Genomic DNA, 12,088 nt, shown 5'->3' on the forward strand with positions numbered 1-12,088 from the left:
CGGTGAGAATTTAGGATTATGCCCACTAATGTTGGTGTTAGAGGGGGGTGTGTTTGTCATCTAACTCAGGTGTATGCTCCAGTGTTCAGGAAATTATTCAACTCGATGGGAAATCGGGTTTAAACCTCCCAGGGGTCCATAGATAAACATCTGAATATTCTTCTGCATCACAAGTTTCATTTTTTTTTTAAACCTGAAGTTCAACCTCTGATTCCTTTTGGGCTCTTGTGAAGAACTAGCAGAAAGTGGTATTTTGGGTCTACAAAGTAGGAAGATTGTCCATCTATTTTTGAAGAGCTCCTTGTAGACCAGGACCTCTCTGGGGAGACAGCAGTTGTGATTAAGAAGGGTTGCTGGCTTTGATGGCAAAGCCAACAATTTAGCGCTCTTCTAAAAGCAACTTGTTTCACTTCATACTGATTGTCCAATGAGGTATTCAAGCAGCACGGAATAGAAACGGTTCTGCCCCCCTCCTCAGAAATTGATTTTGAGAAGTATCTGACTTGGTGCCTCTAAGTGCCTGATAATGGCCAACAAAGGGAGAAGCCGTGGCAGGAGTATAACTCTTATTTTTCAGGCAGATCATAGATTGAGGGGATTAGTCGAAGGTTGGATTTGTCTGTGGCAGTCTGGTTTTTGTGCCTCCAAAGAACACTGTTTCACGTTACCAGACAATTGCTTTGTCTCTGACTCTTCCCCGCGTGTACGGTGCTAATTGCCAAGGCATCTCTTAAAAGCTATTTTCATACACATTTGCACAACAGATTTGAAAGGCCATGAGGATGTACTTAGCACTGCTGCAAATGGGAAATGTTGCCCCGTGTTTCAGAATAATGACATTTTGGAACCTGCCAAATGCATAGTTTTATCACTTATAATTCGGATGATCTGTGGACCAGTATTTTTGGCTGTAATGGATTATCACTTCATCATGCAAGCAAATCACAGTCTGTATCGAGAGCCTGCTGGTAGGGAAACCACAGACGGAAATCAATGGATTTCTTCATTGGCCTTTACATTATCTCCCTGTCTCACCGAGCTGCTGTCGTCTAGAAAATGAACCAAATTAACATGCAGGTCAAGCATCAACGGGTCATTTTTCTTTAGGGTTTCCTCTATGGGCATGAGAATATGGGTATTGCTGTAGCAGCAACAAAATAATTACATCTGTTCTGTATCCCGTCTTCAGGGGAGCTCACACGCCGAGTTCGCTGCAGAAACGGGTGAGCGTGGGGAATCACAGAGCGTCTTTGAGGTCGGGGGTGGGAAGGACAGACAGATGGTTGCTTTCTGTGCATGGCTTGTTTGAGGTTTTACAGGGTTTTGTTTGGCAAAACAAAAAAAACCTGAGAGAGACCGTGCTCTGATCGTGGTCCTGTTGTTTCCAAATTAGACGGGGGTTTGTGTGAGTGGTTCTGCCCTGGGTCTTTCAAAGCCCTGTGTTTGCTTGTGCTCAGTAGATGGTCTGTGCCTGGTTGTATCTAAGGAGCTTTTGCCTTGCTCTCGAGCACCAGAGATCAGCATCGAGTCTGGTGAGAGTTTGGGACCATAACCCAGAGAGCTGTTGGCTTTCCTTGCAGATCATTCACATCAATTCAGGGCATCAAATCCCACCCCGAGGCTTAACGAAGCATTGTGCCTGTCACACCAAGGTGAGAGCAAGCACAGCCTCAGTGGGGGGGGGTGGATTTACAGCTAACTGTTGGGTTAAGGTGAAATGTGAAAATCACTGCTAAACCCCTTGTGTTTAGCCAAGTGAGGCAAGGAGGTTTGAACCTGCCCTGATGCCTCACGGGTCTGGCGTCTCTTGGATTGTTAGCTTCAATGGTGAAACTTAAAAATAATTAAATTAATGTCAAAGTCCTCAAAAGCTAATTGGGAAAGGATTAACCTAGAAGGAAACCAGAGATGCAGAGGGAAAAGGACAACTCCCTGATGTGACCTGTGCTTGCTGCCTCAGCGGGTGATGAGCCAGATGCTGTTTTCCCTCCCGGTGATTTGTGTGTAACAGAATCCCCTGCTAGTCCCAGCAGCCAGGCTGGGGTCTCAACAAACCCTAGACTCGACTCACAACCTCTCAGGAAACGTGGCCTTGAGACATCTCGCTGGATGTCTCGGCCCTCCCCAGATGGAGAGCAGAGTCGCTCTGACAGCGCAGCAGTTTTGAGGGGAATTATAATGCTGGGTGATTTCTGCAGCAGCAGTTGCTATCTGAGCTAACATGTCTTGATCTTGCAAGTGTGCATTTATGCTAAGGGCGGGAGCAGTCCCTCTGCCTTTAACGGGAGCGAGCGCAGCCTTTTGCTCTGCTCAGGGATAATTCTCCTACTCCTGAACAATTCGCTGCAGGGGGCCCAGTGCTCTTCTCACCCGCCCCACTTGAAAGACCACGTTCAGGATAGAAGAGCACGAGGTATTGCTTGGGAAGTTACAAAGGTCCCCAGAGCCCTGGGCAACCCCATTCAACTAATATCCCAACTTCTGACAACCAATATCCACTGTCCTGCCCCAAAACTAATTAATTTTATACATGAGTGAATTTAACACCATCATTTAGCTCTGTCTGCTGGCGGAGACTTTGAAGTACAAACTGATTATGCAGGGAACAAGCTGGGAGCCGGTTAATAAGTTCCAACAAAGTGTGTACTGCTGGGAGGCCGTGTTAGATTAAATGTAGAATTTTATTGTTGTTTTGTCTTGGACTTCAGCGTGGAGACAACTGAAGCAGCAGCAGTCTGTCACCGGAGAGAGAGAGAGAGAGAACTGCAGTGACAGCGTTGGGAAATGTTTAAAAACTACGTAAGTGTTAATGATCAGGACCTGAATCTGCTTCCTCGGAAAACCTCATTCTTCACCTCATTTGCTTGGTTTTGCTTCACTTCAGGCAGGCGGGTTGTTAATGAAGGAAATCAAAGTGAATCAGCTCAACAATTCTGCTTTTGTGGGGCTGACTGGAGTAAAGCGTGAGGTTGCTTAGATCCGAGCTGCTCAGCTCGAGGGTGCTGGGCAGCCCTTGGGCCGAGGGTGCGTTGAGAGGTCTCGGCTGGTCCTTCAGGGACAGACAGTGGCTCCTGATTTGATCCCTGGAGGGTCTTCCCAGTCCGAGCAGATGGGGTCTCTGGAGGCTCCGTGTTCAGGGTGAGGGGCTGAGGCACTGACGAGCTCCTCTGCGGAGCAAGGGGAAAGCAAATCCTGAACAGTCAGTAAGTGATCACGGGGACACAGGCACACTGGGAACTGTCTGTAACCTTTTGGCTGAGCAGCAGCAATGACCAGTCCAATCTGGGAAATTTAAGATAAGCTCAACCTCTCTGACATTCTAGGTAATTGCCTTTTTCTCCTTTCAAATTTGCAGTATGATCGAGGGAGAGAAGGGGACAGAAAAAAGGGAGTAGAATTGCTTTGGGGAAAAAAGATTGTTTTAAGTAGTTGTTCCCACACAGTCCCCAAGGATTGCTTGTTTCCTGAAAAGCTCAGTGCTGCAGAGTGGATGCAAACTGAAGTCAAAGCCTGTTAAATTGTGAATGCTATTTTTGTGTGTTCTTAAATCCTGACACCCATGATCACCTCTGCTAAAGGCCTTCTCTCTGGATGACCCCTCACTAGCTGCTTTCTTTCTTTCTAATAGTCTTAAATAGGTGAGGAGTATCTTAATTGGATTTAAATGGCTCTCCACTAACTATTAATCACTTGATGGCTCTTCTGAGGGAAAACAGAGTGGTAAATCTGCACTGAACTTCAGCACAAATTGCAAGAGAAGATGTTTGCCATTGGGAAGCCAAGTCCCAGTCATCCTTTTCTCCAGGGATTATCTGGGTTTGGCAGTGAAGGAGAGGTAATGTCAGTTACGGTATTTTGAAGCTGTTTTGGTGAAGGGCAGATTTTTCATAGCCACAAAATCAAAACACAGCTGCAAAAAGGTTTGTAAAGTCAAATGTAAAGACTAACCAGAAGAAAAATTCAGCAAAGACTTTAAACGAACCATTTCTGAGAATTTACAGACTTCATTTCTCTCCTCATTTCTTATTTTGCTAACGGAGAATGACCTCAGAAGAGGTTCAGCTGCAAGTCACGCAGAAAGGGGAAGATGTAAGTCACGAAGGAGATGAGCAGTCTGCAGCAGGCAGGCAATTTTCGCCAGTGATGCTCTCCCCTCCATCCTGGCATTGCCACATACCGGGGCTGCCTTTCGGGCAGAAGTGCCACTGACCGACGCTTGCTCACTCTGGCCATGTTTCTACCCCACGGTCATGGCAAAAAAAAAAAATCAACCACCCAACCAAAAAACCCCAAATAAACCGCAGCCCGACCCGGTTAATAACGGCCCGGCTGAGCAGCGGCCAGCGGGGCTGCGAGCCCACCGCGCTCCGGCAGGGGGAGCCCTGGCTCCGGCTGCCGCAGGGGCGGGCTGGGGGGGGCGGCATGTGCTGGGGGGTCTGGCAGTGCCTTTGGGGGGGATGTCAGGCATTGCCTGGCGGGGGGGGGGTCTGTCAGTGCCTGGGGTGGGGGGTTGGACAGTGCTGGGAGGTCTGTCAGTGCCTGGAATGGGGGACAGGCAGTGCTGGGGGTCAGGCAGTGCCTGGAGGGGACAAGGGCAGTGCTGGGGGGGTCTGTCAGTGCCTGGGGTGGGGGGTTGGACAGTGCTGGGGGTCAGGCAGTGCCTGGGGTGGGGGGTCGGACAGTGCCTGGAGTGGGGGACAGGCAGTGCTGGGGTGTCTGTCAGTGCCTGGGGTGGGGGACAGGCAGTGCTGGGGGTCAGGCAATGCTGGGGGTTCTGTCAGTGCCTGGGGTGGGGGGTCAGACAGTGCTGGGGGTCAGGCAGTGCCTGGGGGGAGGCCATGGGCAGTGCTGGGGTTCAGACAGTGGTGGGGGGGGGTCGGGCATGGTGGCAGTGCTGGAGGGCTTGGCCAAGCGATCCCGAGGCCTGTCACTAACCCAGGCACAGGCGGGAGCGCTGGCAGCGCTGTTAAATGGGGCTGAAGCTGGGGGGTCAGTCAGCTCCCCAGGCAGGGAAAAGCCTCTCCAGCTCCTCGGCTGCCCTGGGGGCCTCTCCGGCCTCGACACAAGTGACAGGGAATTACCCCTCGGTCTGCTGCTCCCTCGCAGACGTGGCTGCGGCGGATGCTGAAATGGTTTTCGCAGTCTCTGGAAGCGCAGGAATGGGGGGCTGGGGGGTGGCTTTCCCCCTCGTGAGCCCTGCAGCTTGGCCCAGGCGTGTTCTGAGCGTGCGGGGGCTGCGGTTCCGCTGCCCACCCAGTTCAATCCATCGCTTCTGGCTGCGGTCGCGCGCGGGTGGGCTCCAAACCGTGGGGCTCTGCGACAGCCCGGGAGCTGGTACCGTGCCTCGAGCACAGGCAGCGGTTGTCACTCCTGGCAAATACAGTTGCCAGCATGCAGCCAGACTGGGTATAAGCTATTTTAACTTCTTATACTTTTTTAAAAAGACATATATCGCTTGAGTCGCTTCAAGGGAAAGGGTGGCTTCTATTTCCTCTCTTGGGCCACGTGTAAAGCTCTGCCATGAGCAGATGTTGGTGTTGTTTTCACCCAGCTCCCCCGATACTGTTGCTGAAGACATTTGCTCCTAGTCCACGAGCCAGTTATCACATACCCACCCAAGTATGTCTGATGCCACCGGGGTCAGGATTTCTGGATAAATAAGACTCGCCAAGCAATGTTGCTGCCATTGCTTTCCCACTAGTTAATTTTCCTGGCCAAATCCCTTCTAAATGAGACAGAGGTCTTTGCCCCGAGAACGCCTGCCATGACATTCTTTTGGTTACACATAAGCAGCTAAACATTTTGGAACGGGTTGGGAAATTTTCACCAGTTTAAAAAAGAGATTTGGTTGAGATTGTTTTGTTTGTTTTTGCACATGTGAAATGTCTGGATTTTTTTCCTCGTGTCTGGCAGGAGAGTTGCAGTTAGAAAATATTCATACACTGATCTTGCTGACTTTCCTCAAGCTGTTTTTATTCCTACCACTACTCTATCCATATATTGCTTTTTTCTCCCCTGTTCAGACTAAGACAAGAATAATCTCTTACATGCTTCACACTGCGAGGAGGATGGGTAGGGTTATTTTTGTGGCTGACTGGGCACATGAGATGCAGATGTTGTCCTGATGTGCGCATTAACCATGCCTACGCAATGCCAGGTTGATTCTTCTCTTTTCGCCTTCCTCTGAAGCTTCTGACACAGCCCGTGGCTCCAGGGGGACATGGCAATGAGGAACAGGAATATGAGCAACATTTCTTTTGAGTGTAATAGCGGCATTTCCTACCCCTGCTGCATGCCTCAAGAGTGACTCCAGGCTTGGCCCTGCATCTTGCAAAACCGATTTGGCATTCTTAGGAGAGCTGATGTTTTTGGCTAGTTGGAGCTTCTGATAAATGTTGGTACATCTGATTTATTGTCTGACTCGGTTCCCAAGGAGACCACATATGTAGCAGTCTGAGATAAGCGGCTTAAAACCTAAAGGTGAATGCCTTAAAATATCAGTGTCCCTTTCTCTGCTTCCATTGATAGTGAGCTCTTGCTTTTTCCCTGCTATCTTTACTTCACTCTGTTATCAGAGAATTAAATACTTCATGTTTTGTTGAGGAACCTTTCTGTCTTTACAATTGGCCGAAGTTATAAATTCAGATGGATTTTTTTGTGTTATCTCTCCTAATGCAAATTCGTTGAGCATAATGCCAGTGTCTCTTATTCTGTGGCCTGATGACAGCTCATCATGCTGAGACCCAGAGCTGGAAGACCCCCAGATCACCATGGCTCGTGCACACGCATGCATTTGCTGTACTGCCCCCACCCCCAGCCCTGCTTATGTATGTGCTTCAACCTCCTCCTGCCTTGGTTAGAAGGAAGCGCCATTGTGCTGCTCTGGCTCTGGACTCCTCCAGCTGGAGAAGGCATTTGATGTGCAGGGCACGATTTGTGACGGTGGTGATCTTATGGTGATGCTTTTGCAGTAGGAAAAAGCTTAACTTCAGCAGGATGTCAAGCTCTGTGACCTCAGCGACAGGGAGACTGTCACCTCCAGTGTACATTAACACTGAGAGGGTAATAAAGGGAGACCTGAGGGTACAGTTGGGTACCTGGGGGCTGACAAAGGGGTCATTTGGGGGCAACAGACTATCAGCAATTTACACTAGGGAAAAAAACAAACAAAACAAAAAAGCCAGTTTGTCAAGTGTGAAACACTCATTATTTAGCATGAAAAATTACTGTTTGTGTTTAAAAGTGGGAAGAGGAAGGAATTGGATTGTCTGTTTTACAAAGAAATTTGGAAGGTAGTGGGAGAGGCAGAGGTGCTCCTGCTTGGCTTAGAAAATATTCAAAACCTGTTAGCAGAGCTCTGGAAGCATAGGATAGCTATCTGGCAAGATACTGTGGTATTCAGGCACTGTAGGAATAAAGCCAGTTGTCTTGTGAAGCATTAGCCAAGGCGAAGGGATGTGCGTGAGTTAGAGGGACCAGCAGCCTGCTCGAGCGTAGCAATAGACCTTCTGAGTGGCACAAACGTGCTCTCGTGCTCAGATTGGCGTGCCCAGACATCCCTTGCTCACACAGCCAGCCTCCCCACCTCTCCAGCGAAAGAAAGGGTGAGTCTTGTCAACTTTTTATACACCTTTTTCCCCTGAACACATTCCAGCTGGTTCAGCACCCAGGGTCAATTTGTGAAGGTGTGCACAGACCTCGCAGGCTTGATGGATTCACCCGACTGAACCTGTACTTTATACTTTCCCTCCCACTGCTTTGTTACACCCCCTCAGAGGCCACGTCTTGCAAACAGCAGCCTCTCTCGTGGGAGAAAAAGAAACAAGATTGTTCTTGATGTTGGTCTGTGTCCTGACCAAGAGCCCAAGCGCGTGGTGTGGCAGCCTGCGAAGGAGATGCCACGCTGGTGTCTGTGCTATGAAACACGGCAGCTTGGCTTGGCTTTGTCTGTTGGTGGCCACCATGGCCCCCTCGATGCTCCTCTGAGACGTAAAGCACTGGGTCAGGCTGTGATCCCTCCAGGAGGGCGTTCTCCTTTCTCCTTCTAGCAATGGCCAGAAAATGATGTCAGAACTCTGCAGTTTCTGGCTGAAGGGATGCTTCTCCCTCATTCTTATTAGGTAGAGTTTTGATTTACAATCCAAGCTGAAAGTCCTGTGGCACCATTTGTGGGTTCCCAGAGCTGTTCCCTTTTTGTAATCAAGTCAGCAAAAGGAAGATCGCAGTTTCCTGATTTTTCTCCAGTCATAGCATCAGCTATGTCTGTGAAATGAGCAACCCAACGAAGTGGCCATTTAGCCATAAACTTCTCCCCTTCCATGAGGCAGAGAGACTCCCCTGCAGCGACTGATCTGACCGCTTGCTGAACAGGGAAGGTAAAGCGTAAGAAGCAAGTCACTGGGTCTGTGCTGTGGCATCAAAGCCTGCGTTGGTGTTGAGTTTCTGCTCTTCAAAGCGCATGTTTTTTCAGCCAAGATACACTTGGTTGATGTCTCTTCTCCCTAGGTCATTTGCAATCCAAGCTTGTTTTCAAGGAGTAAATTGGGCCAGTCTGAATTTTTGCGGGGGAGAGGTTAAGTGACAAAGAGGGAACCAGTTTTTTTTCTAGAAGAGAAATTTTCAGACCATAATTAATGTGTATTCTCCATGCATGTATGTGCATGCACACACCCAAACATAGCTGTCTTTGATCTCTGCTGGGAGGCTAAGGAGAATACAGAGACTATAGAATCCAACTTCTTATGAGGGACAGAGTGCAGGGATAACTGCACTGCTCTCCCTTGGGCTTTGGAAAACGGCAGGCTTGGAGCCACCTGGCATCTCTTGCTAGCCATTATAGGATACAAGGAGCTGTGCCTGCTTTAAATACACTAGCAAGGCATCGGGGGGGAAAGTAATGCTGCGTTGTTGTCAGCTGTGGCAACACACACTACAATTAATGCCAAAGCCATCAGTGCCCACGATTTGAACCCCCTGGCAGGAGGAAGAAGAGGCTCAAGTGACGCAAGGAGAGTGGCAGGTTGTTATCAAAGTGCCTGCCACTCTCCAGAAGCTGCTTGTTACTAAGCCCTATGATTTTTGCGGTTGACTTACACCAAGTGCTGCTCAATTTGCTGAGAATTGCGTTCTGCCATCAGAGTGGCACAAACCTAAGGAGCAATTCAAGTTCATGCATCACTGGTGTGTTTGTATCGCATCAGAGTGGGGATCCAGTTAATAAGGTAAAAGGTTTCTCATAGTGGCCAGTGCAAGGTGCTTTTAAGCAGTTTTAAAATTTTTATTTCCTATAAGGACTAGAATAAAAAAATGGACATATTCTGCTGAATATATATTTCCTGGCCCTTATGCATGCAGCCTTCAGGTAGCAGGTCAGATGAAAAAAATGTATTAATCTGAATTTTAAATTCTAAGCTACAAAGAAAGTAATTTGGACTTTGGGTAAAATTTGAAGCGCAGTAGAATTTGCTTCCAACCTGGGATCCAATAAAAAGCAGAGCGACATTGTGGCAAGTCTTGTGATGGGCCTTTGCACAAGAACAGATTGCTTAATTTTTTCCAAACATTTTAGGCGCTCATTAACATCTGAGTGCTGGGGTGAATCTGCAGTAGCTTTCACAATCTTCCCTCAAATGTGACCCTGTGTTATTCCATCTGCATTTTTAACCAAATAATTCTCTGATTGTGTTGGCTTCACTGACCACCCTGTGAGGAAATTATTGTAGCTTTGGTACTCTGGTGGTCTAAAACCATCTACTTCTCTCTCTATGCCTACTTATACAGTGATCAAGAAAATAAGTGAATCTGTTAAAGCAAGTGGCTCTAAAGCAATTTAAAAATTCTGTAATTGAAAAGAGCCTAGATTTTGTGTCTAGCATAGTAGCCTAATGCATAGTTTTGCTTGAATATAAGGGGCTTGAAGGTGCATGCTTAGTCCTGTTTTGGACATAGATCCTATCTGTGCGGTCTTCAAATGTGTTTGGGTCTCTAGCTTCACACACTGTTTTTAATTTAGGCTGAAGTCTGCTTGCAAGACTCACAGTGAAGACTGGCACTCTTCACATCCAAAGCAGCTTGCTGCATGCTGCACTCTATCTTGTAGCATTTCCACTGCCAATATCTTCTGAAAAAGCTTTCTGGGTATGTTCTGTAAGCATAGCAGAAATAATAGGCCAGATTCATTCTTGTTGAAGATTTGCTAGTCTCAGAAATAAATATATACTTTTTAAAATGAAGACAAATACATTTGTAATAGAAGAACAACTACTGGCAAAACCTCCAAAAGGTGTAGACAAAGGGCGTGTGAGCTTTGTATTCCCAGTTTTCTCAGTGTCCTTTGGTCCCGAAACGCCTTTGCTTATCTGGGCAGTCTGTTGCTGGAGCATGGTGTTGGCTCTGAGAGGCAGGTAGACGATAGGAAGAGACAAAATCAGAAGAATTTTTAAAAAATTTAATTCTTATTAGCTTGCTTTTGTGTATGGAACTGTCAGATGTGCTCAGTAGACACAGGACCAGTTTCTCCTTGGTTTTATGTTCCCATATAAATTAGGATGAGAGTCCCAAAACACCTGTATTTCTAGCATTGTCTCCTCTGTTAGTGGAAATTTCCTATTCCAGAACAGGCCATATGCTGGAGTGGGATGAACTAATAAGCTTCTGCCATAGCACAGCAGGGAAGAAGCCTTGTGTGGCTGCAGTTACGTTGGAGCGATACTGGGTTATTTTTAATTAGCACTTTCCTCCAGGAAATAAGTGTAGTCAGAGAAATGCAAAAGATCAAGTCTTTTTTATCAGTCTTGCTTTATAACTGCCTGCACAAATTTCTACATACGCTGACATGCAGATGGCACTGCCGAAGAGTGCTATGGTGCTAATTTCCCTTGTGTGGCATTACCCAGAGACATCAAGCTGTCAGCATTCAGATGACATAGGAAGTGAAGCACCAGAGATTTTGTTTGGCTTCTATTTGACCAGCTTTGTGCCCTGTTGTTTTTTTCCCCCTGACTGCTGTCCAAAATGTGAGGCATGCTTTCTAATGAGAAACCAATAGAGTGCAGAGTCACTTTGTTAAGCTTGTGTCACGCATGCAAGACGACAAGAGACTCTGCAGACAGCAGAGCAGCTAAAATGTCCCCCTGGCTAATGGCTGCTTGGAAATGCTGATGCTTTTTCAGAGAATAGGGTAGTTGATTTTTCCTGATGAGAAGAGGGAATTTTGGGTGGTGCATCAACAACTTGGGAGTTAATTTCACAGGAGATGCTCAAGGCAGGCATCCTGCTTTTCTCTCTTGTCATTCTGGTATACTACAGAAATTGAAAAGCAGATCCCAGTTCTACGAATGCTGTAGCTATACAGGTTTGGAATAACCTGTTTTCTTTGTAGGCTTTTTATAGGTATTTGGCCAGAGGCTGTATCCACTTTGTGTGCTAGAGCAAGAGAAAAACCCGATAGTGCAGTAGGTATCCAGAAACACTGGCAGAGAGAAGGATCCTTGCTTTAAGTATGAGACGATGGAGTATGTGTGTTGTGTGCTGGAAATGCTGAATCTATTCATAGACTTGCAAATGCCTGTTGGAATGGGAAGAAGCGATCCAGAGCTGCAGGAACAGGGACGGCTCGCTTCCCTGGTGTAGTCTTGGAACTAAGGAGCCTCCTCTTGAGGCTGACACAGTTTGGGCTTCACTTCTGATCTCTGATCAAGCCACTGGTGCCGTTCCCTTTCCATCCCTCGGCTACTTTGTTTATAGTGCGAGTTCTTGGAGTCTCCAAGTCGCTGTGCTCGTACAGTTTCTTGCACAATAGGCACCCGTAGTTGTTATACTATACTAGCCTGTAGACACTCCCTTAATCCAAATAATAGCACACAAAGGCTGTTTACTCGGGATATGCGCTGTTCCTTGGGGTATGCTTTCAGAAACCACACAGACTGCAAACGTAATAAAATATGTAACAATGACCTCTCACAACGAAGTAATTGGGTGATTTATAATAAATGACCATTTTACTTGACTTTAAAAAGCGTGCCAGCTCTTGCATGCCAGAGCAACGAGCAGAAAAGAAAAGATAGCTTAGTAATTTCTGTCTCTTATC

Source organism: Strix uralensis, chromosome 24, assembly GCF_047716275.1.
Source record: "Strix uralensis isolate ZFMK-TIS-50842 chromosome 24, bStrUra1, whole genome shotgun sequence".
Taxonomy (NCBI): Eukaryota; Metazoa; Chordata; class Aves; order Strigiformes; family Strigidae; genus Strix; species Strix uralensis.